Raw genomic sequence first — 6163 nt, 5'->3', positions numbered from 1 at the left:
ACTAGCCTATCACAGAACGCTGACACAATCAGATACACAATGATGATTTTCATTCAATCCGAGCACAGATATTGACTCGTATTACTCGTATAATACTCGTACTCGGCAGAAGTGCTTTATCCGTACCGGATACTCGTTTCAGCCCAGTATCCAGCTCGTCTCTAATAAAGACTCTATCAATGAACAAAGTAACACTGCCTGAACAGAGAAGAGTCTAGCTGTATACATAACTCTTACCCTGAGAGATGGTGGGAAGAGTCCAGCAGTGCTGGTAGATTTCCCAGTTATTAAGAATGATCTATATTTGCAAGTATAATGATCTATTGTATATTAGCGGTTATCATGATTGATCACTATAGGATTCATAGAAAGTGTTAACAAAAATGTTAATCATGTAGACAGTTCACACTCAGTCTTGTGATTATATAGGAGCTCATTGAGAGAGATAAAAGGAAAAGGAGCTGACAGGCAAAACCACAAACACTCTGCTATCACAATGTCCTCAAGTAGCAGTAAAGCAGCCAACACTTTTATTTATTTATTTATTTATTTATTTATTTATTTATTTATTTATACTTATTAATAAATGATGAAATGTGCCAGACCCTGGGGGTTGTGGTTGGGCTGCTGATGGTGCATGTTGGACTATATTATTCACAATGCAGTTTTTTTCTGTTCATGCCCCTGGAATGCAAACCCCCCGTGCCCCTCCCCTCATGCCCCCTGAGGTTTCCTGCTGGATCGTACAGAAGCGGATGGCAGGAATCTTGGTTTGGCAGTCCGGTCAGTAGCAGCAGTTACCCTGACATCATTCCATGTGTCCATAAGTGCAGCTGGGGAAAAAACAAAACCACATGCTGCTTGACTGATGGTGGAAATCAGAGACATGATTAAATTACATTTTACACTTACTGGAGCTTTAATGTGGAATTAATGAAGCTTAGCTTTAGTGTTTTAGTAACTTTTGTCCATATTAGGCTTTTTGGTATATTCTTTTGCATTTATTGATCTACTGATTCATTTAAGTATACCCAAACACACACACACACACACACACACACACACACACACACACACGCCAAATTTCTTATATATAAGTTAATACATTCTGATTAAAAATGTAGTACTTGCCTTATAAGCTTCCAGAGTGAAGCTTCTAATGATTGAAGCTCATCCTGACTGAAGCTCCTCATGAGTGAATCTCCTAAAGAAGCTGTTAAGACTTTGAATGTAAAAGTTTAGATTTTTTTTTTAAAACCATACACATTGACACATAATTCCATATGTGTTATTAAAAATTAGTTGAATTAGTAGAAATATTGAAAATAGAAAGAAAAAAGTTAGAAAAAAGTGTTTGTCATTTGACAAGCGTAATTTTTGAACCCCTTCCGCCACCCCCACCCCTTTTTTTTCTTGGGCAATTTTAAAAATCTCCATTTTACGTATTTTTTTTTAATTCATGTAATCAATCTCCAGCTGTTATTTGTATTAACACACTCCCTTGTTGGTGTTATCTTGATCTGTTCACTTAAAATACATCGTCCGATTTTTCTTGCTTGTAATAATGAAGAAACATCCATAAAATCCAAACCTGTTTTAACTGCCTCCCTGGCAAACCTTTTGCGCTTGTCTCTATGTCTAGTCAATATTTTCTTGAACTTTGCATCCCTAAACCTGTACAAGCTCTGTTTGTTGGGTTTGGCTCCTGTTAGCGTGTATTGGCTTCTTGTACCTTTCGTAACACCAGGGTCAGGTACATGTGAGGAGATGCTGAGCAAGGTTTGATTATTTATTATTGGGCTTATAACATGAAGCATCCATAATTCAGCAGATATTCATAGCGTTCCCTGTGGAGTAAGTATATTGTTTTTCAGTAGCAAATATTTTTGTATTTGCTGTTTGATGAGCCAACACAGTGATCCAGAACTCCTTTATTATACTCCTTAAGTATGTTTCCTGATTCATGCATCAAAAATTCACCTCAGTGCACCATGGTATAGATTCTATATGTATTCTGGAACAGCACTAGATTCCGTTGTTCTAATAGCTATTCCCCAGATGCTGCGTTTTCTCCAATTTTCTAGCTAGTAACCCGAGGAAGGCTAACCGTTCTTCCACTAAGACAAACACTTGCTTGGCTAGTGTCATTGTCATTAACAGAGAAGTTTTGTTTGGAATGATTCTCTCAAATCCTTGCCAGCATAATATGGTGTCTAATATCTCAGATTTTATTCTTACTTGTCTTTTTTAATATACAGTTCCACCTTCCGCTTCTGAATTGTTTTGACATCCGACATAAGATAACAATGAAGATCCTGCAAGCTGAATAAGATCTTTTTATGGTCTTGTATGAAACTCTCTTCTTTTGGACAGAGAGCGTTTTTTTTTTTTTTTTATGGAACACAAATGAAATTCCAGGTTCAGAACAGGACCCTGTTTCTTATACAGAATGATTTTCTTTAACTTAAGAAAAAAATCATTGCAGATGGAATAAAAACAAATGCCTGTGTAATAGCGTTCAGCCTCTCTCTGTTTCTCTTTCTACTGCCAAATCACACACAAATGACTTAGTAATTCTGAGGTTTTTGTCTTCGCACGTGAAGGATACACAACACACCACACCACAAAGTTTATTAGTTAGTGAATAAGCTTACACAGTTCCATATGTGCAAGTTAATATGCATTACAGTCAGTTGTAATCATTTTGTATTGACCGTTTTGTTATTATCTACTTATAAAAATTGTAGGTAATTATCGATAAATATGACCTGGGACAATCAATGTCTCACTGCAAAGCTTTGGGATCTCATCAAACTTGGAAAACAAGAAAATCTGGCATGCAAGCAGTGGTCAGTTAGATTCAGTTGCTAGGACAGAAATTGAAAGGTTTCCATGAGTTCGTCGTGAGACCTTACACGTACGTTCAGCATCACTGCTCCAAAATATGTGGCATGAAATACAGTAAGACCCTTCAACCTCCTAAATCCCAGTTTACCCTAAATAATCATTTACATGCAGATGATTCCGTTTAACTTTAATTATTGTTATTCACGTTTCACTGCCAGTTCTGAGCAAATGCTGATACTGTACATGATCTACTAAGAAATTCATCAGTTGTGATTGGGAAGTGTGCTGTAATAAGAATACAATAAAAAATGGGGTGGTTGTGATGCAGCCCAATGCAAAACAAAGTTACTGGTGCCACCCTGAAGATAATTATGTTATATTCCTTTAACATCCTGAAGTTTATTTCACATCAATTTGTCCATGAATAACATTTCCATCTATCTGTACGTCCATCCATCCATCCATCCATCCATCCGTCTATTCCGTCTATCCGTACTCAGGACACAAGGCAGAGCGGACACATGGAATGGGTTTTCAGAGCATCACAGTACACAATCACACACACACGTTTACAGACTACAGCCAATTTATTCAACCTACAAGAGCAGGGAAAGCAGAGGAAAAAGCAGAGAACCTGCAGAGAAACTCCCAAAGCACAAGGAGAACGTTCAAACTCTGAGGCGGGAATCAAAACGTGTGAGCAAAACGTTCTAATATATTTATAGCTACATTTAAAGTTGTAAGATTGCAGAAGCTTTATACAGTTTTTCAATCATTAGTCTATTTTTCCTCTCTCTTGACGTTAAAAAGGAAGAAATGCAACTTGTCATATGTTATGCACCTTGTCCTGAAGACTTTCGTGTGTTACTGCTACAGAGTGTTGACACTGGAGAAAAATGCTAAAGAAATCCAAAGATCTGCATGATTTCAACAGTGTTTTTTTTTTTTTCTAAAATATGTTTGTATTCCCTGTGTACATTAATATAAACATGTGATTGCAGCTACTGCAAATCACTTTCTACTGCTTTAGAAAAGATAAAATTTCAACATCTCTGTTGTTTGAATACACTCCATAAAAGCAGTAAATACTTTTGAATAAACGCTCAAATAAAAACTTTTGGCTTAGCGGTTCGTCTCACAGAGCTGCCAAAAAAGATTAAACCTTAAACATGTCACATGGCCTGCAGATGCTCCGTCAACAAACCAATGCAATACAAGAGAAGGGAAACATCAAGCCTGATGATCAATGCATAAATCTCAGGAAGATGCCCCTCTTGATCCCAGCTTGAACTGGCTTCACATCACAGCTTGGGTTTATTCTGATACTGATATATCTTGCAGTAAATGTCAGCCCTTTTTATTCACAGACTATATTTTAACCCTCATATTTTATGACCCTCATAAAGCTTACCCCTACATTTAGTTACCTAGATGGAATGCTTATACTATATGTAACATTGTGTCATGCGTCAAACCTCAGTGTCTTTGAGTTCATTTCAACCAAGCCTGTCAGTACTGATTTACGAACATAAAGCACATGTTTGGAATATCAGAGATATTTTTTCGACAATTCAAAAGAGGTTTGATTGTTGCTTTTTTTGTACATCGATCAAATATTTTCCAAAGCTGTTGAAAGATTTTAAAACTTTATCCATACTTTATATTCGCAGTGGTCTAATATCTAATCCCTGAATAATTCAGACAAGATTATTTGGGTAATTAAACATCTCAGAAACCCATTTGGTTTACACCTGGATTCATCTTGGATAGGAAGAACTGTGATACAAATTGAACAACGATTATAGGCTCTAATTTAAAAGCTTGTAACTATATTTACTGGATTATGGCAACTTTGGAAGCTCACTCACTCACTTATTTTCTACCGCTTATCCGAACTACCTCGGGTCACGGGGAGCCTGTGCCTATCTCAGGCGTCATCAGGCATCAAGGCAGGATACACCCTGGACGGAGTGCCAACCCATCACAGGGCACACACACACACACACTCTCATTCACTCACACAATCACACACTACAGACAATTTTCCAGAGATGCCAATCAACCTACCATGCATGTCTTTGGACCGGGGGGGGAAACCGGAGTACCCTGAGGAAACCCACGAGGCACGGGGAGAACATGCAAACTCCACACACACAAGGCGGAGGCGGGAATCGAACCCCCAACCCTGGAGGTGTGAGGCGAACGTGCTAACCACTAAGCCACCGTGCCCAACTTTGGAAGATGCTTTTGATCATTTTTTTTATTTTATTTAAATATATATATATAGAAAACTAGAACCAGCATCATCCAAATAACCTTTGAGGAACTATATAATTACATTGTTTTAAGAAAATGTTTTTTTAAAAGTTTTTTGGAAAAGTAAAAAAAACAACAATTAATGTTGTTGTCATCTTAGCAATTAAAAAAAAACCTAATTCCTAGCAAACCGTACTCTTTAAAAGGGTTTGTTTTAAGGTTCTACAGAGACCATTGAACCTTTCTAAGAATTTGAAAGTGAAATTCTAGTCAAATTTGTATAATTCACCACACCAACCTTGTTTGTTTGAGCCAATTCCAAATAAAGTCACTTGATACAGCGATAAATAAATAAATCACCACACCAGCAAAGCATATGGACATCACACAACCATCTATATGTGCGTGTTGAAGATCCCATTCCGGATTTATTCACCCCTCTGCTGTTATATGGAAGTTTTGTAATGTCAAATAAGCTTTCTATTTATATCAAAACTTTTCACTACTCATCCGAGCAGCTTCTTTAATATACTTTATACCTCTCTCAATGGAGGTGGAGGTCTTAGGCACAACCTGTCTCCTATTTTTCATGCTCAAGAAGATCAAGACCTTTTAACAGGTCTGCCAGGAAAGCCACACACTCTCACATTGTTTGATCTTTACCCCTAATACTTCAGTACACTCTCCTTACCTGAGGTTGGTGCATCCTAACAATTCCCCTTACTCCTACACCTCCTCCCACCTTCCCCATGTTCCTTAAACAAGGCTATCTTGGAGGAGGATCCTTGACCCTGGAGGATACAAATTTACATTTATGGCATTTACCCTTATCTCTTTTTTATACAACCAAACATTGAGGGTTAAGGCACCTAAGCCAGCAGTGGCAGCTTGGTAGACCTGGGATTCGAACTCAACCTTCCACTAAGTGACCACATCCCAAATTCATAGAATTCTTTCCTCAGACTGAAGGAGCTCGTGTGAGTAGTCAAACGTTTCAATCTAACTAGAAAGAAGTCTAGTTGACATAACTCAAATTCCTCATAACTGCACCTGGATGACT

Source organism: Tachysurus vachellii, chromosome 22, assembly GCF_030014155.1.
Source record: "Tachysurus vachellii isolate PV-2020 chromosome 22, HZAU_Pvac_v1, whole genome shotgun sequence".
Lineage (NCBI taxonomy): Eukaryota > Metazoa > Chordata > Actinopteri > Siluriformes > Bagridae > Tachysurus > Tachysurus vachellii.
The sequence above is the reverse complement of the archived record's forward strand: the minus strand, read 5'-3'. Positions refer to the sequence as shown.